Below are 10,759 nucleotides of genomic sequence, written 5' to 3'. Positions count from 1 at the left end.
TCTTATCTATTTCATTTCTTTCATGCATATGTAAATCATTTTCATGGTCTAGCGGATATTGTTCTAAAGGATTAGTAGGAGGCACAGCAATAGAAGCAAGACCAATTATTTCATCCTTACTAGGCAATTCTTTTTCATGAAGCTTTCTACTAAACTTGGAAAAATTAAACTCATGAGACTCGTCACCAAAGCTAACACTGACAGTTTGTTTCTCACAATCTATATTAGCATTAACGGTGTTCAAGAAAGGTCTACCAAAGATAATGGGACAAAAGTCATCTTGTGGGGAACCAAGAACAAGGAAATCAGTAGGGTATTTTATTTTCCCACACAAGACTTCAACATCTCTAACAATCCCAAGTGGTGTGATAGTGTCTCTATTAGCAAGTTTAATAGTGGCATCTATTTCTTCTATCTCAGCGGGTGTTATGCCATCGATAATTTCTTGATATGAGGTACATGGAATAACACTTACGCTAGCACCTATGTCACGTAAACCATGATAACAGTGATCTCCTATTTTAACTTAGACAACAGGCATGCCAACAACAGGTCTATGTTTATTCTCTTTATCAGGTTTAGCAATTCTAGTGGCTTCATTACAGAAGTAGATAACATGCCCATCCATATCTTCTTCCAAGATATCTTTAACCATAGCAATGCTAGGTTCTACTTTGATTTGTTCATTAGGGTTAGGTGTTCTAATATAAATTTTGTTGACCACAGTTGAAACTTTAGCATGTTCCTTTATCCTAACAGGAAAAGGTGGTTTCTCAATATAAGCAGTAGGAACAAGTGGATCAACATTATAAAGTATAGTTTCTTATTTAATTGGTACCGGTTCTTTAATTTCTTCTTTAATAGGTGGGTGATATTTGAACCACTTCTCCTTAGGGAGATCAACATGAGTAGCAAATGATTCACAAAAGGAGGCTACTATCTCAGAGTCAAGTCCATATTTAGTGCTAAACTTTTGGAAGGCATCGGTATTCATAAAAGATTTAACACAATCATACTTAAGCTTAATACCTGACTCTTTACCTTCATCGAGTTTCCAATCTTCAGAGTTGCGTTTAATTCTTTCCAAAAGATTCCATCGGGATTCAATAGTCTTCTTCATAAAAGAACCAGTACAAGAAGTATCAAGCATGGATTGATCATCACGAGTAAGCCGAGCATAAAAGTTCTGAATAATAATTTCTCTTGAGAGCTCATGATTGGGGCATGAATATAACATTGACTTAAGCCTCCCCCAAGCTAGAGCGGTACTTTCTCCTTAACGAGGCAAAAAATTATATATATAATTCCGATCATGATGAACTAGATGCATAGGATAATTTTTTTTGTGAAACTCCAATTTGAATCGATTCCATTCCACGATCCAATATCATCTCATAGCCTATACCATGCCAATGCTTTTCCCTTCAAAGATAAAGGTAAAACCTTTTTCATAACTTCATCTCCGAGTAAACCTACAAGCTTAAACAATCCACAAATTTGTTCCACATATATCAAGTGCATATCAGGATGTTCTGTTCCATCTCCTGCATAAGGATTAGCTAGCAGTTGTTCTATCATACCCAAAGGAATTTCATATTCAATATTTTTAGTGGGTGCAGTAGGTTGAGGGGAAGCTAATTTTGGTTCCGGGTGAGGTGAAGATACCCCTAACAAACCCCTCAAAGGATTGTTTTCCATAGTAACAAGTGACAATAAATTTCAGCACACTATATAAATGTTTCCTTACCAAATTTCACTTACCAAAGGCACTTCACTCCCCGGCAACGGCGCCAGAAAATAGCCTTGATGACCCACAAGTATAGGGGATAAATTTTAGCTCTTTTTCATAAGTAAGAGTGTCGAACCCAACGAGGAGCAGAAGGAAATGACAAGTGGTTTTCAGCAAGGTAATGTCTGCAAGTGCTGAAATTGTAAGTAGCAGAGTAGTTTGATAGCAAGATAATTTGTAACGAACAAGTAACGAAAGTAGTAACAAATGTGCAGCAAGGTAGCACAATCCTTTTGAGGCAAAGGACAGGCCAAAACGGTCTCTTATGATAAGCAAAGCGCTCTTGAGGGTACACGGGAATTTCATCTAGTCACTTTCGCCATGTTGGTTCGATTTGTGTTCGCTTCTTTGATAATTTGATATGTGGGTGCACCGGTGCTTAGGTGTTGTTCTTACTTGAACAAACCTCCTACTTATGATTAACCCTCCCGCAAGCATCCGCAACTACGAGAAAAGTATTAAGAATAAATTCTAACCATAGCATTAAACTCTTGGATCCAATCGGTCCCTTACGGAATAACGCATAAACTAGTGTTTAAGCTACTGTCACTGTCGCGACCCATCGTCTAATTGCTACTCCACAATGCATTCCCTTAGGCCCAAATATGGTGAAGTGTCATGTAGTCGACGTTCACATGACACCACTAAGGGAGTCACAACATACATACTATCAAAATATCGAACACATATCAAGTTCACATGATTACTTGCAACATGATTTCTCCCATGACCTCAAGAACAAAAGTAACTACTCAAAAATGATAATCATGCTCAAGATCATAGGGGTGTTAAATAGCATATTGGATCTGAACATATAATCTTCCACCAAATAAACCATATAGTAATCAACTACAAGATATATGTAATCAACACTACTAGTCACCCACAAGCACCAATCTATAGTTTCGGTAACAATATTGAATACAAGAGATGAACTAGGGTTCGAGATGAGATGGTGATATTGAAGATGTTTATGGAGATTGCCCTCCCCAAGATGGGAAAGTTGTTGGTGATGATGATGACGATGATTTCCCCCTCCGAGAGGGAAGTTCCCCGACGGAATCACTCCGGCGGAGGGAAAAAGTTCTCCTGCCCAAGTTCCGCATCAAGGCGGCGGCGCTCCATCTCGAAAGTCTTCTCATCTTTTTTCTAGGTCAAAATGACCTATATACCAGAAGATGGGCACCGGAGGTGGGCCTGGGTGAGCACAACCCACCAGGGCGCACCTGGGCTCCCTGGCGCGCCCAGGTGGGTTGTGCCCACCTTGTGGGCCCCCTCTGGTACTTATTTGCTCCAATATTCATCATATATTCCATAAAAATTCTCCGTGGAGTTTCAGCTTCTTTGGAGTTCTGCAAAATAGGTAGCCTGACGTAGCTTTTCCAGGTCCAGATTTCTAGCTGCCGGAATCCTCCCTCTTTGTGTGTACCTTGCATAATATGAGAGATAAGGCATTAGAATTACTCCAAAAAGCATTATTATGGATAAAAACATCATAAATAACAATAGGAAAACATGATGCAAAATGGGCGTATCAGTTAGCACCTTTAGGGTCGACAAAACCTTCTAGTTGCATCATATACAACTCTTTTTAAGAAATCCATTAAGGAATGCAGTTTTAACATCCATTTGCCAGATTTCACAGTTATAAAATGAGGCAATTTATAACATCATTTGGACTGACTTAAGCATGGCTATGGGTGAGAAGGTCTCATTGTAGTCAACTCCTTGAACTTGTCGAAAACCTTTCGCAATAAGTCAAGCTTTGTAGATGGTGACATTACCATCAGCGTTGGTCTCTTCAAGATCCATTTATTCTCAATGGCTTGCCGATTATCAGGCAAGTCCATCAAAGTTTACACTTTGTTCTCATACATGGATCATATCTCTTATTTCATGGCCTCAAGCCATTTATCGGAGTCTGGGCTCATCATAGCTTCTTCATAGTTCATAGGTTCGCCTTGGTCTAGTAACATGCCTTCCAGTATAGGATTACCATACCACTCTAGTGCGGATCGTGCTCTGGTTGACCTACGGGGTTTAGTAGCAACTTGATCTGAAGTCTCATGATCATTATCATTTGCTTCCTCTCTAGTTGGTGTAGTCATCACTGGAACGGTTTTCTGTGATGTGCTACTTCCCAATTCGAGAGAAGGTACAATTACCTCATCAAGTTCTACTTTCCTCCCAATCACTTCTTTCGAGAGAAACTCCTCTAGAAATGTTCCATTCTTGGCAACAAAAATCTTGCCTTCGGATCTTTGGTAGAAGGTGAACCCAATTCTTTCCTTAGGGTATCCTGCGAAGACGCACTTCTCCAATTTGGGTTCGATCTTATCAGGCTGAAGCCTTTTGACATAACTGTCGCAACCCCAAACTTTAAGAAACGACAACTTAGGTTTCTTGCCAAACCATATTTCATACGGTGTCGTCTCAACGGATTTAAATGGTGCCCTATTTAACCTGAATGCGGTTGTCTCTAATTCATAACCCGAAAACGTTAGTGGTAAATCGGTAAGAGACATCATAGATCACACCATATCTAATAAAGTGCGGTTATGACGTTCGGACACACCATTACGCTGTGGTGTTCTAGTTGGCATGAGTTGTGAAATAATTCCACATTGTTTTAAATGAAGGCCAAACTCGTAACTCAAATATTCACCTCCGCGATCAGATTGTAGAAACTTTATTTTCTTGTTACGATGATTCTCCACTTCACTTTGAAATTCTTTGAACTTTTCAAATGTTTCAGACTTGTGTTTCATTAAGTAGATATACCCATACTGTCGGTGTCAAAACCGGCGGATCTCGGGTAGGGGGTCCCGAACTGTGCGTCTAAGGTAGATGGTAACAGGAGATGGGGGACACAATGTTTACCCAGGTTCGGGCCCTCAGTACGGAGGTAATACCCTACTTCCTGCTTGATTGATCTTGATGAATCTATACCTACTAATAAAGCAAGGTGTGTTTCGTCAAATTTTTCATCCGTTCACCGCCGAAAATAAAGGTTTTCTACCCGAGGTGGTACTTTTTTTGAGAATTACCCGAGGTGGTACTAAACTCTTGTGTGTTTGTCTGCTAGAAAAGGAATTTTCGTACGTGGGTTGCGCGTTGTGGCCCGGCAAAGCCAGCCCAAATATTATTCTGCCCACGAGCACCTGAGAAAATGCTATTTTCTGCACACGGCGACAAATAGACGTAGTTTCGCACAGGACAACCAGTAATGGGCTGGTCCATTTTCTTTATTATGTGTGCTACTTCTATTTTTATTGTCCTTTCCCTATCTCTTTTTTCCCTTTCAAGCTTTATTAATAATTTATTTCTTAAATTAGAAATTCTCAAAAAATGTTCAGAATAATTTTTTTTGGAAAATATTCAGAATTAAAAAAAATTGTTGCTACTTTGAAAAATATTCGGAAGTTGCAAAAATTAAAAAAATTTATAGTTTTTCTAAATTGTCCAAGATTGGTAAAAAGAAAATGTTAGTTCAAAAATGCTCTAAATTTGAAAAATATTCATGCTTTAGTGAAATTTTCAAAATTCAAAACAATTTGTGTGTAAAAGATACACATTTTCTAAAAATCTTAGGAATTTTCAACCATATTCCTGTTTTATTAATATGTTCACAAATTCAAATAATGTTCATGGTTTTATAAAAAAGTTCTTGTTTTCTGAAAAAGTTTGTGAATTTGAAAAGATGTTCTCTTTCATATTTTGTTCGCATTTTTTCTAAAGTGTACATAATTTTCAAAAAACTGTTCAGGATTTAAAAAATTGTTTATGTTTTCAAGAATATGCAGAAACTTCATACCTTAAAATCCCATCGATTGAAAGGACTAAAAGGAAGAGTAGATTGAATAACTTATAGGCCTTACTCTTAAATGCCCTTGATCAATGAATGAAATAGCGGATCGATCCCTTCATAAGGGGGGGGACCAAGAAACTAAATGTTCCTTTTCCGTGTGCACACAGTGTTTTGCTTGCACATCTAATTCTCACTGACTTAAAATGCATACTATTTTATCTCCCGTTGCAACGCAAGGGCATATGTGCTAGTATGAGTATTACAAGAGTTGATCTACCACGAGATCGTAATGGCTAAAACCCTAGAAGTCTAGCATGTATGACTGTATCCGTTTCCGGACTAAGCCCTCTGGTTCATATAGACACCGGAGGGGACTAGGGTTGTACAAAGTCGGTTACAGAGAAAGGAATATTCATATTTGGTCGCCAAGCTTGCCTTCCACGCCAAGGAGAGTCCCATCCGGACACGGGAGAGAATCTTCGGTCTTGCATCTTCACGGCCCATTAGTCCGGCCCATGTCCGACAGGCCGGACACCCGAGGACCCCTTAGTCCAGGACTCCCTAAGTAGCCCCTGAACCAGGCTTCAAGGACGAGGTGTCCGGCACGCAGATTGTCTTCGGCATTGCAAGGCGGGTTCCCCTTTCCGAATACTCCAAGATAGTCTTCGGACGCAACGAACGTGTCCGGATCTGCAACACAAGTACCACGCACACAGTCATAGAGAGTATAATATTTCATGAGTCCCATCCGCAGACAAATTTTCGCAAGATGACATCACGTCTGCCCGGTCATTATTTCGAACCGTTTTCGTCTGTCGTTCCACGTTTCGAGATGTGGTTTCCATTGGCATGTCTTGTCAAAGCAGAGATCGTGTCCCCTTATTGCGCGATTCTCATCAATACAGGCATGGGTAATCCAACCTTGCCATTTGCACAACCCTTGGGAATAGGCGAGTTTTGAGGCAAGTGGGGAGGCGTTCGACATTCACTGCTTTTATAAGGGGATAAGGATTCCCTTTCTTCACCCATGCCTTCTTTCTTCCTCTTCCCTTCCATTCTCGAGCTCCAGCGCCCAAGTTCTCATCTCTTCCACCTCGAGCAAGCACTCAACCATGTCCGGATCTGGAGGGCAAGGCAAGTGGATCGCCTCCTCCGTTAAGGAGAAGGACATCGCCGAGCTTCGGGAGGCCGGGTATCTGGCGAAAGAGATCGCCCGCCGGCTTCCGGCCAAGCGGCAAGTCGTCCCTACACCGAAGCCCAGTGAGAGGGTGGTGTTCCTCCCTCATTTTGTCCGCGGGTTAGGGTTCCCACTCCACCCTTTCGTCCGCGGAATTATGTTCTACTATGGGCTAGATTTCCATGATCTAGCCCCGAACTCTTTCCTCAACATCTCGGCATTCATTGTCTTGTGTGAGGCTTTCCTCTGCATCCAGCCCCACTTCGGACTGTGGCTCAAGGTCTTCAACGTGAAGCCGAAGGTGGTGGATGGCCAACACGCGGATTGCGGAGGAGCCATGGTGAGCAAGATGCCCAAAGGCACGTTTGTGGAGACTGTCAAGGAGTGGCAGAAGTTGTGGTTCTATATCACAGAGCCCCACGACGCCACCTGGGCCGCGGCTTCCGAATTCACGTCCGGAGATCCAATCCGGCTGACCTCCTGGATGGAGAAGGGCCCAAATTGGTCTTCGTCGGATGAGCTGATGGCGCTGCAAACGCGCATCCAAAGCATGGTGGACAGAAACATCAAGCTCGTCGACGTGATCCAGATGATGCTAGTTCGCTGTATCCCCCTGCCAAAGCCGAACCTCCCCTTTATGGGAATTCGATCCGGAGAAGCACCAGACCTTGGAGAGGCTCTTCGGAACCACTCACAAAGATGCCTGAAAGCTGCTCTTCAAGGGCGACGAGAAGCTGCCGGCCATAGACTCGGACCGTGGGCACGATCTTGCCCATCCCGCCAATGCGGCAAGTCCTTCACATCTCAAGGCGTACCCTCTACTTGCTTGTCCAAGGAGGGTAACTAAACTTTACTAATTTATCCTTTCAGGTATGAACAGAGAAAGCGGAGCGAATTCAATGTTCGGCTCCGCTGCCCAAAGAGCCAGTCATCCCGCTCTTGGCGAAGATGCTGGTCCCGGCGCCCTATCAGCCGCCGGAGAAGAAGGCCAAGGGGGGCCGAGGTGGGCCCCGCCGTAAGGGCGCTTCGGACGTGCTGTCTGAAGACAAGAATCACTCCTCTGCAGCCGAAGATGACGATGAGGAGGAGGAAAGCAACTCTCCCCCTGATGGGGGAGGAAGAAGAGGGCGGCCTCCGCAAATCTGGAGGCGGAGGTGCCCAAGAGGGGGAAGGGCCCCCTCGCGGATAACTCTACGTGGGACGTTTACAGCAGCCCAGAGCGACCCCCCCCCCCCCCCGAAGCAAGCCCCTGGCCGCCTCGTAAGTACTAAAAAAGCCCAGATGCGTCCCTGTATCCGGCTTCCCCTCTTTATGGTATTAATATGGTTAATCATGTTATTGTTGTCCGGCCCACGACAGCTCCCAGCGATCCTCATCAAGAGGCTCGTTGGATTCAAAGGTGATGGCCAGCGAGTCACCACCGGCAGCTCACTCTCCCTCGGCCAAGGGCGACGCCGAGGTGCTGTCACGAAGGATCTTCCCAGGCCAGGGGGAGTCTCAGGAGGCCGTCAGGGTGGCGCCACAGGGAGAAACCTCGACCGCCGGACACATGGGGGAGCAGATCCCCATGGAGACTGGCGATGGGGGCCATGTTCAGTTTGGCCCCCATCCGGATACGGTTTCAGAGGCCTATACGGCTCCGGAGTCCGGCATGCAGCCTCCTTTGAAAGAAGGAGGTGTGCCTATCCCACGGGTGACCTCTGTCCAACCAGGGGCACTGGACAATCTTCTGGAAGCGCTACGAGGCGCTTCCATTGTGGAGGAACACCGTATCCTTATGGGTACGGTGATTGAGGATTCAGTCCGTCAAGAGCGGACTGACCGAAGCCTGCAGCGGCCTGCTGACAGGTATTGAGGTAAGCAACGCAAAAGAGAAAATCCCAATATAGACAGTAGCCCCTGAGACACTGTCCGGTGTTCGGAAAGCAAGGCCGGACAGAGGATCAATTCATTTTGCAGGAAACTAACTAAATGTGTCTTATATGAATGGGCAGGCGTCGTTGTTGGCTGCGACCTCACACACTGCCGAAGTCTCCGGACTAAAGCAAAGACTGGAATGGGCCGAGGCGGAGCTCAGCCAGGCGAGGAAGTGGCTAGAAGACCAGCAAGGTATGTAATGACTCGCTATATATTCGGAAAGAATAAATGATGTGTATTGACCATAGTGTCAGGTCGAGGCCCTTAAAAAGGCCCTGGCCGAAGCCGAGGAGAAAGCTGCAAAGGAGCAAGCCACCCGTAAGAAGGTCAAGGCCTGGCTTAACGAGGTCCAGCAAGAGCTCCAGGACGCCGTGAAGAAGTGTGAGGCCTTGGAGTGCGATGTTTCGGCTCAAGAGACCGAACTCGCCAAGGCTCGCCAAAGCGGGGAAGAAGCCCGGGTTGAGGCCCAGGGCACCTGTCGACGTTCTAGGAATGGGGGTCCCCGGACTTGCCAGGCTGCGGCCCATGGTGTGGCTGTGCTAGCAGGCCTGTACGGCCCATCTTCATCAACAAGGCATTCCAGACCCTCGCGAGGCGGGCGACACAAGACCTCCTCAGGAGTGTCCTCACCAGGTTGGCTCGTGAGGGGCGGAGATATCAAGGCAAGGCAAACCTCGCGAGGTTCTCGTGACATGAGCCATGACGATCAAGATCAGGCGGGCGCCAGCGCACGCACGTCCTTGTTTCCTCTTTGGTGCTAAGGAGGCAAGCGCAGGCGCGGAGTACCGAGGCATCAAGCAAAGGTTTCCATATCAGTGCAACGAGACCAAGACCAGCAGGATGGCAAGGTGGAGGTCACCATGGAGCCCAAGGCGGCGTCACCACCATAGCCTTTTGCAGGCAAAGACCACTTTTGTCAGGATAAGCTGTACTAGCTGTCCCCTTTCAAATTGGCCATTGTTTGCTCCCTTCCCACTCAATATTTGGGAAGAGGACCAGGGCCTATATAAGTAGAACTAGCCACCACCATAGGAGATAACTCATTCAGAGGCATCTCATCTGATCCTTAGCCACACACCAAGCACAAGAACACCTCAACCTCAGGAGGTTGTTCTTCCCCTTGTACTATTCATCATCCGCCCAAGAGGCAATCCACCACCACCACACTGGAGTAGGGTATTACACCACGACGGTGGCCCGAACCAGTATAAATCTTGTGTCCCTTGTGTTGTGAGTTCGTTGAGTTCCTCTCCGAGATCTTAGCAAGCTAGGGCGTGGATCGGTAGGGGGAAGAACTTCGCGCGCACCCCAGAGTTCGAACCTTAAGGGTTTTGCCGGAACTCGTGATCCGACATTTGGCGCGCCAGGTAGGGGTGCGCCGTAGCCTTCCCTTCACCAATCTACGCTCCGCCGCCACCACGCTCCGCCCTCATGGCAGGCGCCTCGCTACCGGCTCCGATGGCCGGTGCTGACGACGGGGCCAGGGGGCTTCGAGCCCTGGCCCCCGCCTTACGGCGGGTGCAGTGGCCACCCAAGTTCAAGCCAGAGATGCCGCCGCGCTACGACGGCGTGGCGGACTCGACAGCTTTCCTGCTGGCATACGAGGAGGCCGTCCTCAAGGCTGGGGGCGATGACAAGGTCATGGCCAACTGCTTTCCCATGGCCCTCACCGGCGCACCACGCGCCTGGCTGCTCAACCTTCCTGGATCCACGGTGGCATCTTGGGAGGTGTTGCGCGACCTCTTCACTGCACGCTACGCGGCACCAGTGCACCACGCGGTCGCAGCCCTGCTAGGCAGCTCTGAAGCGCCGCCTTCAGATAGCCATGTCAAGCCATTCCTTCGCCAGATCGGCGCTGCCTCCAAGCGCTCAGGGGCTCCGCTGGGCTGGGCTGCGCCCAAAGCCAACCTCACCTTCGACTCAGAAGACCACCCCGTCACCACCGCCGGCTCGGGTATGCTCCCGATGCTCTGCACGCCCACCATCTGCAACGTGACCGTCACCAAGACCCTCATCGACGGCGGCGCCGGCCTCAACGTGCTCTCCATGGAGACCTTCAGCCTTCTTC

The sequence above is a fragment of the Aegilops tauschii genome, chromosome 4, assembly GCF_002575655.3.
Source record: "Aegilops tauschii subsp. strangulata cultivar AL8/78 chromosome 4, Aet v6.0, whole genome shotgun sequence".
In the NCBI taxonomy this organism is placed as follows: Eukaryota; Viridiplantae; Streptophyta; class Magnoliopsida; order Poales; family Poaceae; genus Aegilops; species Aegilops tauschii.
Note: the sequence above shows the minus strand (reverse complement) of the source record.